This window comes from Lagopus leucura, unplaced genomic scaffold (assembly GCF_019238085.1).
Source record: "Lagopus leucura isolate 7727_CA_CO unplaced genomic scaffold, USGS_WTPT01 Super-Scaffold_100002, whole genome shotgun sequence".
NCBI classification, from domain to species: Eukaryota; Metazoa; Chordata; class Aves; order Galliformes; family Phasianidae; genus Lagopus; species Lagopus leucura.
In genome coordinates this window covers 19,462,663-19,475,367 of record NW_024962263.1, presented here as the reverse complement: position 1 = coordinate 19,475,367, position 12,705 = coordinate 19,462,663, and the positions used below count along the sequence as shown (strand labels likewise).

Genomic DNA, 12,705 nt, shown 5'->3' with positions numbered 1-12,705 from the left:
CTTGTCCTGCCTTTTGTTCTGCGGCAGAGTACTTCTTGTACGCGCTCTCTCGTGGGGGATCCGCGTGCAGCCCCTCCACCCGCCGCGGCTTCCAACTCCGTCGGTGGAGGGAGGGGGGCAGTGGAGGGGCAGCGGAGGTCTCCGCACCGCCGCGCCTCTCAGGAGCCGCTCCCTGCCCTTCCTCGACGGCACCGTCCTCCCCGATATCGCTTTATTTTCGGGGGGAGGTGGGATATATAAGGCTGCAAGATGCTCGTGCGGCCCCCCCCGGTGTTTCGCATCCCGGCCCCGTGCGCCCCCTACGCGCGAGCTCCGCGCAGCGCACCCCTCTCTCCCCTACCCCCGCCCGCGGGGCCGGGAAATAAATAAATAAGTGCGTGTGGCTTTTGAACTGCCCACAGACTGTCACAGGGAAGGGGGGAGGGAGGAGAGAGAGGGAGGGGGGAGAGAGAGAGCGAGAGCGAGAAATGCAGAGGCAGCAGCCGCGGTAGCGGCGGCAGTGCTCCAGCAGCAGCGCGAGGCACTCCGCGCCCGGCGAGCGAGCGGCAGCCGCAGCGCACAGCGGCTCCGGGCTGCGCGGGGCGGGCGGCAGCGCGGCACAGGCACAGAGAGCGGCAGCGGCAGCACGCGGGGTAAGGAGCAGCGCGAACCGCGCGTGTCGATGGGCAGCGGAGCGGGAGGCTTTGAGCCCGCCCTGCTTTATCCCTCCTGCCCGGTGCGGGGATGCGAGGAGAGTGGGGAGAGCGGTTCCTCGAGAGATGGACGGCGCCCGGGAGCGGTTTCGAGGCACAAAGCGGACCGAGGGCGACGCCGTGGGGTTTTAAATGCCCGATGGCTTTTTCTCGGGGTGGGGGGCGGGGGGCAGGAAGCGATGGGTGTGGTGGGAACGAGAGGGTTTTGCGCCCGATTTCTTAACAATGAGCGGAGACCCGCAGTCTCAGGCTCACGGTGGGAACTGGGCGCGGGGCGAGGGCGTTCCTTGTGGGGACGGCAGCGCGATGGTTCCCTGCCAGGCGGGATCTCCCGGCACCGGGCGCGGGACGCGGTAGTGGGTGGGTGGGTGTATCGGGGTACGGGAGGCTGTGCTGCCCCAGCGCCCGGCTCCCATCCTGGCGTACCATGAATATTCATCGAGCGCCTTCTTCTCCCGGGAGATTCCTCTTCACCGTTTTTCACCCCTCTTCCCCCACTTTTCCTCCCCACCTCTCCCAGGAAGCCGCACATCTCCAGCACCCCTCTGACTTCTCTCCTCCGTCTCTCCCCACGAATACGCGTGTCCTCGCCCCGCCGCCGGACTCGCGCTACATCCCCCTGCCCCGACCCACTGCCGCGCTGCGGGGGGGGCCGCCAGCGCCCGCTCCTTTGTCTCTGCCCGGCGCATGCGCGGGGTGGGGGCGCGGGGCCCGCCCCGTCGGGGATCGGGCCCGGGATGAAACAAAGCCGCCCCCCATCGCCCCCCGCCCCTCCTCGACGGACCTCGAGGGACCCCCCGGCTCCTCGCCGCGCTCCGGCCCCGCACGGGGCTGTGGAGAGATGGCGGAGCTCCCCCACGTCCCTCAGCCCGCTCCCTATCCGCGGTACGCATCTCGCGCTGCACTGCCCGCTATTTCCAAAGGCCCCTTCTCTCCCCCATCGACCCGCAAAATAACCCTTCGGCACCGACGGAAAATGGGGAAGGTCCCCCTTTCTGGACCGAGGGAGCGCCGTCGTCCTTTCGGCGGTGTTTTCCGCGCTGCTGTTCCGCCCCGCGTAGCGATGCGGCCGCGCCAGGGGGAGCCACCCGTGTGCCCGCAGCCCCCGAGCATCCCCCGCTGCCGGGAAAGGGGGGTTGGTGGGGGGTAGGGGGGGGAGCTCTCCGCAGGAGGATTTTCTCAGTGCGACATCTTGGAATCTCTTTTGTTCGAATGGTTGCGTCTCGCTATCGGCGCTGCTGCTCATCCTTCCTCTGCCCCACTGGGTGCCCCTGCCCCAAATTGGGTTGCGTGTTTCTGTGTGTGGTGGGCATTCTGCAGCCTGCTGTAATGGGGTGATTTTGTCAGCGAATGTCTCGTCTGTTTCCGATGAGAGAAGTGAAGTTCTCATCAAGTGCTGAGATGACAAAAGAATGGTGCAAGCGGGCTCCTCATGAGGGTGCCATGGATTTGACTGCTTCCCCTATGAACACTAGTCAGGTTCTACTAATGCCTGAAATGCAGAGCAATGAGTTTCTGGCTCCCACCCCAGCCCTTAGCCTTCCAGGTGGCCATCTGGGTTATCTGCCCTAGGGAACCTGCTTTAGAAGGCTGTTGGATTCTATGATCGCTGGAGGTCCCTTCCAACCCCCATGGTTCTGTGATTAGCTGGAAAGCACCCACCCCAAGGCCTCAGGTTACGATTTCTCTGTATTCCTAGCTGAGATCACTCTTGGAGCCTTCACCCACCCCAGTGCCACCTCTCTGCCTTCTGGGTGCCACCCAAGGTCCAGACATGGGTTTGGGGTTAGGAATGCCATGTGGGAGCGATGCGGCAACTACTGCTGCTGTGCAGCAGTCCCCAGGAGATGCCGTCCATGCAGCCCCTTTGTGTCCAGGGGTGTCAGGCATCAGGGAACTGCCCCGAGCTTTTACTGGGGTGGGCGGGAGAGGAAAAGGGGGGGGGGGGGGGGGTGACCAAAGGGCTCTGCACTGTTGTTCCTGCTCATTGTCTCAGGGAGTGCCACGCGAGTGAGCAGCATTGCTTTGTCATCTCTGTGCCGGTGGGACTGTATGCCGTGAACATTTTCTTTAGCGGGGCTGTTCGGGTTTCACTGATGCAGAGCACTGATGTTTTCTGGATGGAATGAACCTAAAGAAATGGGAAATTCATGGTGGCTCTGCCTGTTCCTGTGTGCCCCATGTATGAGACAGCCGATTGTGTAATTTGGGGGATTTGTTACACGCCGCTGCCAAGAAGCAATCACACAGCCCTTTCTTCTGCTGATAGGAATCTCTGACAGTATCACATCCAGTTAAATGGAATCAGCATTAGAACTGGTTCATCTACTGGTGCTGTTGGTACATGAAGCAATGATTTGGTGTTGGTTTTTTTTCCCCCTCTTCTCTTTCCATCCTTCTTTCCAATTGAAGTGCAATAGCCGCTCCTATAGGAACATGGTAGGAGGAGATAGGTTTGTCTCTGAGCAGACATACCTTTGGAGCACATCCCTCTGTGAGATTACAGAATCTCTTCATAATTTCAAAGCTGCCACCAGAACTGTCCTTAAGCATTTGTCTGTTTTGATCCTTCAACATGAAGTCTCTGCAATAAATTGAATTTTCCGAGCGAACCCTTTTGTATGCGTGCTGTGTTCCAGTGAGAGCTTTGCCCAATGCAGTGAACCACGAACCACAGAAGGGCAGCTTGAGGCTGAATGAGGCTCAGTCCTTGCCTTGTGCTGGCATCCGCACGTGGACAGGGCACACGGAGCTGGCACGGCGCAGGAGCTGCAGGGCAGAACAAGGCATTGCCATGGCATCGCAGGAGAACTCTGTGTGGCTGCATTTGCTGGGGTCTGGCCACCATTTGGCTGCTAATGATTTGGAAACTTGATGAAAGCAAGAATTGTGAAGTATTTCTTTCTGGGAATGCTCTATTTGTGCATACAGATTTGTATGACACCCTCGGTGCTGACATAGGTCTGTAGGTGTGAGTGTAGCGTCCTTAGGCACACTGCAGATTTGATGGTTAACACCTCAGTTCTCCAAGTAAGAAAGATGGATACTATTCAAATGGAACACAGATCTATTGAGCCATGTTTGAGGCCCCACCTTCCTTCCTACAAAAGCCGTTTTGAACTTCTACATCCATCAAGACAGCTTCATAAGTAAAGAAATAAAGCTTAGGAGGGGCTGAGGGGTGTCTCTTCTGTGTCAATCAGGAATGGCAGGAATGAGGTAACAACTAGAGAAATCAAAGAAATTCCTGAAATCATTAGAGACTTGAAAATAGAAACCATATGCAGCATTATAGAGGTTTCATGCATTAGTAGGAAATGCTTTCAAGATTACCAGAAGTGCAGGGGGAAGGAGGGGGAGAAACACCTTGTGCAGAATGGAGAGAACTTCAAAGTCTTCTCTGCAGCATCTCGTATCCCACAGCTGTCCTTAAAGTGCGATGCCAGCTAAGCCTCTTACTTCAAGATGGAGAGATGTGGTTATTATAAAAATGTAACCGTTGGCTATGCGATATGAAAATTCATAAGTTCAAAATAGAAACCAGTTGATAGAGATGGTTCCTCAGACATAAAAGATTCCCAACTTGCCACAGTCTGAAAAAGAAATCCTTTGACTTTTTTTCAACACACCAATAAACGTAAAGAGATACTGATTTTTAACATGTGTGGAATGGTCATGTTTCGCCTGGGGGCAAGATGTGTAGTAACTCCCTCTTAAGTACGGTTAAAGGAATTTAAGTCTGAGGAAACAGTTTTATTAATAAAACCCTTCTGTCTTAGGATATAAATCGGAGGCAGATCTCTTTTGATGTGTCTGGCGTTGTGTTCTGCAGAGCAGAACTGAAGCAGCCTGCATCGCTGACCCGGCTCTGCAGGGTGTTGGCTGCCAAGCTCAATGCGGTAGTGCTGGGAAAGACACATGCTTTGGGGTCACGTGTTGCATAGTTTAGGGTTTAGCCTGGTAATAGCGCCACAGGGATTTACTTTATTTTATTTTATTTTTTACCCTGCAGGAATTTGAAAGTATTTTCAGAAGATATAATTTTATGAGCAATTCCCTAACTGCTCTTCAGAGCAGCATCCATTTGGGACTTAATGTAAATTGTTGGGCTGGTGGTAGAGCTTTGCTCTGATGAATGACTTGCTGAATGCGCAATAACACTGGGCCTTAACCTGCTACCTTTTGCTGCTTGCAGAGGTATGCTGATGGAGACTTGCTCATGAGGTCATGGTGCTGGTTGTGGTACCTACACAATGCCATCAAGAGGTTATGAATACAACATTGAAGTGTAACTTTCCACTGTAGGCAAAAACCAAATGTCTGCAGTGGCAAAGCTTCCCATAGGATTACTTTCAATGGCAGAAGTGTCTGCCCCCGTGACTTTTTATGACAAGTGGAAGCTGCTCCTATTCAAGTAGTAAAATCAGAGAGCTGCTGGCCATCTTCTGTTTCAACAGTCCTTAAATGCTCAATGGGATGCAAAGGCTGAGGCCCATTTTGTCGGATTATTTTCTGCTCTTACTGTTTTCCTTATGAGATTGGCTGCTTACACTCAAAATTACAGCTTGCCTTTATTAACTGTTTTAGGGCAAAGCTGATGGTCACACAGCAGAATGTTGTACAAATGCATCTGCCAGACATTTAAGATGGTTGCCGAACTGTGGAGAAGAAATGAAGCTGTGTTAGACAAAACAAAGAAAGCATCAACAATAATAGAAATGATACGTGTCTCACTATCTCACTACCTTAGAGAAGCACACACGAAACAAGAGTAAATCATCATGTGGAAACTGGAGAAAACCCACAGTTGCAAAAGAACATGCAGGAGAGTAAAGTCATGACAAACACTTTGGTACAGCTGTTTATCCAAGATAGGCTGGAGTCTGAGAAATGCTACATCAGCTTTCTGTAATCACAATTACTCAAATCAGTTGAGCATGTCATCCTGGGAGAAAACCAAAACCAGTGAAAAAGCATTCTGAAGGTGGTACAAAACTAGGAGTCTGCAAATGAGGAGGATGAAACCTGTCACTGCTGGATGTGGTGCTCAGGTGATGGTGGCATTCCCCAGCAGTATGCAGTTTCCTGTTGCTTGTATTTCAGCCAGCACTGGTAAGTGCATGACTGACTGCTGATACAGGCTGCACTGAGCTGGTGGGAGGAAACAAATTCAGTGAGCTCTGGGATGGTGAAAGCAGCTTTTCTGTGTATCTTGCTTTCACAGCAAAGAGAAGTAGGGAAGATGTGCTAGCTGCTCGAAACAACATGTTTCTCCAGCAGATTGGCCAAGAGAGTGGAGCTGGTTTTCCAGCAGCACCATTCAGCCTGGTGTGCATGCTGTGCACCACTGAGTGTGTGGCCCACTGGGAGAAGCTGGTCTCACTGCGGGGTGTGCAAGCGAGCTGCTCGCTGACTTTTGCTTTCCTTTCCAGATCTAAGAGCCCTATGAGGGCAGGGAGGCAACAGGTTCCCAAAGACTAAAAATGAAAATCTGGCCAGACTTCCCAACTTCTTCCATTCCTTTGCTTGAGTGGGAGTAGAACACAGTGAGGTTCATAGCTTTGTTTCACTTGGAGCTTTCACTAGGAGCACATATAGTCAGTGTAGGCCTCCACAGTGTATCTGAATGCTTGGGATAATCTGTGAGCCTCTACTTCACGTGCACAAATTAGTGGGCTGAAGCAAATGTGGTGACTTTTCCCTCATCTGATGCAGCTGGTATGTACTCTGCATAACTTCAACATTTGTAGCCAAGAGTATCCTGGTGTCTGTAGGACATAAGAGGTCAAGGAGCATGTGAAGGAGTTTCCTTGGCAGACAGTGTTTTCTGTTGAATCTGATGCCATTCATGGATGCAGATTTTGGTAAGAAAGAGTTACTTGTTTTCTGTTCCTGTACTGGACCTTTCTCCTTTTCTGCCCTCAGGGATATTCTTCTTGAGGAAAACCATTCTACAGTGCAGATGTACCCTTTCAAAGCCACTTGATATTCGATCAGTATTATAATTGCTAAAATAATCATTTTAGAGTTATCCTCTTTGCCCACCTCCCTAAGTGATATTTAGAAGAGCATTCAGCTTTCTGCATAGTGGCCCAAGCTTTACCTCCAGCTGCCATTGACATTGCCTTTGTAAATGATAATGCATTTAAATACAATACCTCACCTGCAGATACTCTTCTGGTGTGTGCAGTATTAAAATCTACAACAATGCTCAAGAAAATGAACATAATAGTATTTTTTCAGTAAGCACAAGAATAATTAATAAGTTGCTGGAAGTTCAACTCTCATCCTTTTCTCTGGACGAGGCAGCTAAGTGTGGATTCATGAATAAACTACTGACAGCAACGGCAACAAAAGTGTGGCACTCCTCAAGATCTCTCATTCCTGGCCAAACAGTGCAGTGTATTGGCAACCCACAAAGACATAATGTCTTGACAGTGTCTTCAGTTCTGAGGTAGCTCCTGTTACTAAGGGTTCAAACTACATTGCAAATCACCTACAGGTATTTGTTCTTGTAAACATCTCTTGAAACAATGCTGTTACCAAGGCGTTATGAAGGAAAGCAAACGTATCGAGTCAACAAATGACAAATATAATGGATCCCACTTGTTCAAAACAGGCTAAACATTGTGACATTATATTCTTGCCACCTCCATTCTGCTATGGAGTTGGTACATGGAGGGTGGTGTTGAGGGAGATGAACTGTCTGCATGTGCCCTCTCACAGCCATTGACTATGTGAGCCCCTCACAATTTAAAGTGCAGAGCTAAGAGGGGAAGAGGAAGGAATGAAACATCTCACCAGTCCTGTACTATCTGATTTGTAGTTAAGAAAAAAGTGCATACAGGAGTTTGCTTTGAAACAATGGCAGCAAATTTACAGTCTGAGAACAGAAATATTTATCTCAGCAGCCTTTATTTCCTTTCTACTTCAAATACGAAGCCCTTTTGCACACTTGCTTCTGGTTAAAGAAACCACTCCATATATTTCCTTATAGAAACACTGCATTATCCCTTACGTACCTCCATACATACCACATCTTTCTAAATGTGTTGTGGTAAAAAAAAAAATAATCAAGTGTCTTCAAGCTAGTACATCTCATTCATATATATTTTTTTTAGCAAACTTTGTTCTTCCTTGTATTCTTGGGGCAGGTAACATTTTTTTTTAATTTCAGTTAACCATCACACTGGTTATGTTGGTGTTTCCTTTGACTGTCTTCTCCAGAAGTCTGTATTTTCAGCTGTGAACTAACACAAAGTGTTTCACAGAACATCTTGTTAATCACGTACTAACATGAAACGTGCATTAGCAGGTGTACAGAATGCAGTAAGATCTATGACATAAGATTAAGTGTAATCTCATTCCCTGTTATAGACAGGAATATGTGAACAGAATGACTTATTGTCAAACTTTAATTTTAAACTCTTAAACTCATAATGTTACCAGACCCCCAACTTTTTGCATGGACATGGCTTCTAAATCTAGATTTCCACTAGAATGAGATCATATCAACATGAGAACTTGATCTTAAACAGCATTTTATGCAAATTTTATGGAATATAGACATCTTGGTGCTCTTCCAACCCAAGGCATTCAATCCTTTTAACTTTTTATCACTTGAAAAACATATTCATGTGGTTTCTTCTGCTGACTGGAAGGGTATTAGATTTTTTTTTCCTTTTTACTTGATACTTCATTTTTAAGCAAAATGGGCTCAAGACTAAATTAAAAAAAAATCTGTTAGCTTGCCTTGCCAGTCTTGTTTTCCAGAGAAACTAGACTTGTTTGATTCCTGTAGGACAAAAAAATCGCTGCAAGATCACGATTGAACTACATCAGTGAGTTGCAAAATCTTCCAAAACACATATTCAGGGGAAATATTTGCTTTTATAATAGACATAGCTCATCTGTCAAGTTGTGGCTTTGCTGGGCAACATACTGCACAAAGGCCAGTAGCTGGCCTGAGTTTCTCCCATAGAGATACCTTTCTTTGGATCCACTTCTTATTGCTGGAAATTTTTGTTGTGCCTAGATAATGTGTCACAGTTATAAATTATAGAGACAACAGCACAATTGCCATGCAAATTCATTATGAATGCCATCAAGATGAGTACCACATTCAGGCCAAATGAATTAATGATGGCAAATATATATACCTTTTTTCTAAAGTATTGCTTTAATTTCAAGTACACTGTTTTTTGGGTTGATTTGGTTGTTGGTTTTTGTTTTTTTGAGTCATAGCAAATTTCTGCAGGGCTTCCTGGTCCTAATGTGCCTTTCCAATGCCTCTAGGGCCTGGCTGCAGTCCCACATTAGGCCCCTCATGGCATTATGGTGGTTCTGCTCCTAAACTGCAGCACCTGTTGCCTGTCTCACCCTGCTTGTCCAGAAACCTCTCCTGAGAGTAGTCTTAGGGATTCTCCCAGGGAAGAAAGACCTTTGGCCAACTGCGTTGCCTTCATGAAGCAAACACATGAAATGAGACTGTCCATTGAAGTTTTCTGTGCTTGGTGGCTTTGGGGCACCAAAGTACCAGCCATCAGCTGCTGCACTTACAATGATCATTGCCTCCCTACACTGGAAAGGAGACCAAATGCCTAACTTAATTATTACAAATGCCCTATCTCATCTTAATTAATCTAGTGATATGATTCTGCTTCCTCAATCTAATTAGCTAGGGAGACAGTTAAATATAACTTTGCATCTCTCTGAACATTTAGCTGTTCATGGTTAAATCTGCCCACAGTTCCTAAGAGACTGTTTCCACAGCTGGGAATACCTCCCTGTCGCCCTTCATCTGAAATGAAAATAGAGGGAGCTCATCTTAATTAATATGGAGGAATAAGTTTACCTTAACAGAAAACCTTGAAACTTCCAGTCACCTTCAAATCTGTCATGAAGACAAGAAGGAATCTCTCTGTTCTACCACAGAGGACTGGGAGGTGATTGTGCTGTACGTAAGAAATGGGACTACCAATGTTCAAGCAGATAAACATGACTTCAGGCTGTGTGTGGAAAATATTTGTCCTTTGCTCTGTAACAGATGGAAGATGGTCAGTAACCTAGATTAAAATGATAAGAATAATGTGAAATTTATAAATCACTGTAAAAGATAATTTTCGGTGGAAACATTTCTGAGAAAGACAGGTAGCCACATGGTCAGAATAACAGTGAAGAAGATTTTGTTGACCAATGATGGGCAGGAATACTTCATGTTGTGCTAAATGTTTGCTACCGAAGTAAGAATAAATTGATTTGTCACTATCCTAAAATGGACAGTTAAGAATTTCTTTTCATGTACTACACATTGGACATTTGGATATTACGTGCATGGGTCATAGGCAACATAAAAGAGAGACACCATTCAAATGGGTGCCCGCATAAACAATGCAAATGATCAATGGAATCTGTGGAAGGGAAAATGAACAAGTTGGTTTTGAGCAGTGTAAAGAAGAGGATAATTATTTTAAGACCAGGTGAGTATCACCAGTGAGACATCACTTCAGTGTAAGTCACTGTGCCCTGGGGGAAGAAGGAGGATCGTTCACACTGCTTTTGAGATCCCTGTCAGCCCTATGGTTTGTGGGATGAGGCACACCAGGGACCTTGGGAGTGAGCTTGTGCTGGAGTGCAGGGAAATAAGCTCCATTGAAAGAAAGTCATTCCCAAATGTACCAATTTATTAGCAGTGGGTCTGAGCTCTCTTAAAATCATAGAATCATAGAGATCAAAAGATAAACTGCTAATATGAAATGCACAAATAAAGCTTTTCTAAAGCAGATTTAATTTATTGATTTTGGACAGCACAGGCTGTTAGGCAGATCTCTGTTTAGTATTTCTGACAGAATGCCTGAAATGTGCTTACATTTGGGGCCACCCTTCAGACTGGGGCTGATGTAAAAGAATGGAAGTAAAGCTTACAGAAATTACCAAAGCTTTTTAGTTCCTAAATTTTATTTCAAGACAATGATATGTAGTCATGTGGGTACACTTGATACTTCTGCTGTGTAAGCCCAGAATGAAATGTTGTAACTGCAGCTGAGAATGACTGCAGTGCTGACTGGTATGACACTAGTCATACTAACTCCTTTGTTACTTAATCTATAGGCTGCAGAAAGGTTTGTGGGGTTGTTCCACAGATGAGTGGAGGATCTAGCTGCATAACAGAGGTTATACACACACTTTCACCACATGGCTGCTCAAACTTAAAGACATAATAACAATAGCATTGAAGGTTAAGCCTGATATAAATTAGGCTCATTTCTAAAGAAATCCTTGATGTGTATTCATAAATGGTTTTGAATAGACGTAACATTTAGCTGAACAAACACCTCTGCATTCTGTTTTGTGTGCAGGTGGGCAGCTGCAGTTGAAGTTCCTGGATCGATACAGGGGCCGCCCGTTCTGCAGCTATTTGGGACTGAGTTTGAAATGAGTCTGCCTTTTGTACCTGAGGGCAACCTGAGATTTGTTTAGTTTCCCTATGCGCTCACTGAAAATAGTGGTGTGCTCTTCAGAAGCGATTGCAGGAGTTGTGTGTATGTTTCTGCTTGGTGAATCAGACTCTTGGCTTGTTGCCCATATCTTGGTGTTACTAGAGATGAGGAAATGCTCACCTTTGTTCGGCTGCTAATTGCTAGATTGCTCAGCTCGGTATGGATTTCGAGCTACGCACAACAGTGTGCTGGCATCTCCAAGATGAATGTCTCATGGAGAGAGGCAAGTCTAGGAGCAGAGCTGGAGCTGTGGACGTGATTCCACGTCTTGTACTTGCCTTCTTGGTTATGGAGCCCATCCTTTGATTGTGATTGAGTTCTGCTAATAAAATTGGAGTTGTGAGCTGCTGGAATTGCAGGTTAATTGGGATGGTTTGAGTGGCTAGCACTGGTTGGGTATGATGCTTTCGTGAGATGCTCATGTTTGCAATCATAATACACAAGCATTTACCAAAACATTAAATCAAAGCATTTTGTCATCTGTTTGCCTTTCTTCCTGAGTTCCTTTAAGAATAGTATTGATGTAGCAGACAAGTTTTGTACTGCCTGAAGAGGAAGAAGAATTATCTTTTTAATCTGCAGAAGTACAATTTTCATGTTGGGTAGATAGCTCAGAAAAGGAAACAAACAAACAAACAAACAAACAAACAAAAATGCCTTAGGTTAATATTCTTTTAGTCAGAGACAAAATCCCTGGCACTAGGTCTCACTAATATTAATAAGCTCATATAAATTGGCACAAAGGGCTGAGCAGACAATTTTTTTTTCTCTATGTGAGAAACCAGCCTAGTAAAGGCAGTATGAGGAAACGGAGAGTGGACTAGATGTACCAGGCCATCCTGCTATGTCAGGGTTTGTTACAGGGTAGGTACAGGAGCACATTCTGATGTGTAGTGGGAAGCACTCTCTTGCTTCTCTGCAGCAGAGCTCTGTGCAGGAGCTGCTGGATGAGAACAGTGGGCTAGGATGGTCATGGGGTTCTGCAGTATTGGAGTTTGCTATAGTTCAGATGACTCTGGTGTGTGTATGACTGCTCTTCAGTACAAGCAGTTGGTAAGCAAGATGGAGCACTAAAAATGATCGTATTGGAACCTACTTTAGGGAATATGCTCTAGAAAATAGTTTTTTTATCTTCAAGTATTATGTGTATGCCAGCGTTTAAACTCCAGAGCTGGACTGGTTTGTTATAGAGAAATATCTGACGTGTAAACCAGATATGGCTAGCTTAATTAGTGCACTTCTACAAAAGCCTCTTCTACTTAAGAGACAGGCCAGTTAAAATAAACATGAACTTTAAAATCAACACTCACGTTTGTATTCCAGGACTGGAGTTTTCTTTTGAGACTGCTATCTACTACAGTAGAATTTTCTACCGGAATGTAACTACCCTCAGTTCATAGAGGTTTGAGGTTTATGACCTAAAGTTTGCAGTAGCATTGAAAGCCTGTGGACAAATGAATGTGAATTAAAGAAAGGCATATATTGCTTTTTTTTTTTTTTTTTTTTTTTTTTTT

At 46.3% G+C, this 12,705-nt stretch overlaps 1 protein-coding gene across 1 annotated transcript in view; it reads left to right on the top strand.

Annotated features, from left to right (window-relative positions):
- The first annotated feature begins 580 nt into the window (after positions 1-580).
- Positions 581-12,705, top strand: part of BASP1 (brain abundant membrane attached signal protein 1) — a 46,372-nt gene continuing 34,247 nt past the window's right edge. The window contains exon 1 of the mRNA XM_042870199.1: positions 581-632. The gene's annotated coding sequence lies outside the window, so the exon portion shown is untranslated. The remainder of the gene's footprint in view (positions 633-12,705) is intronic.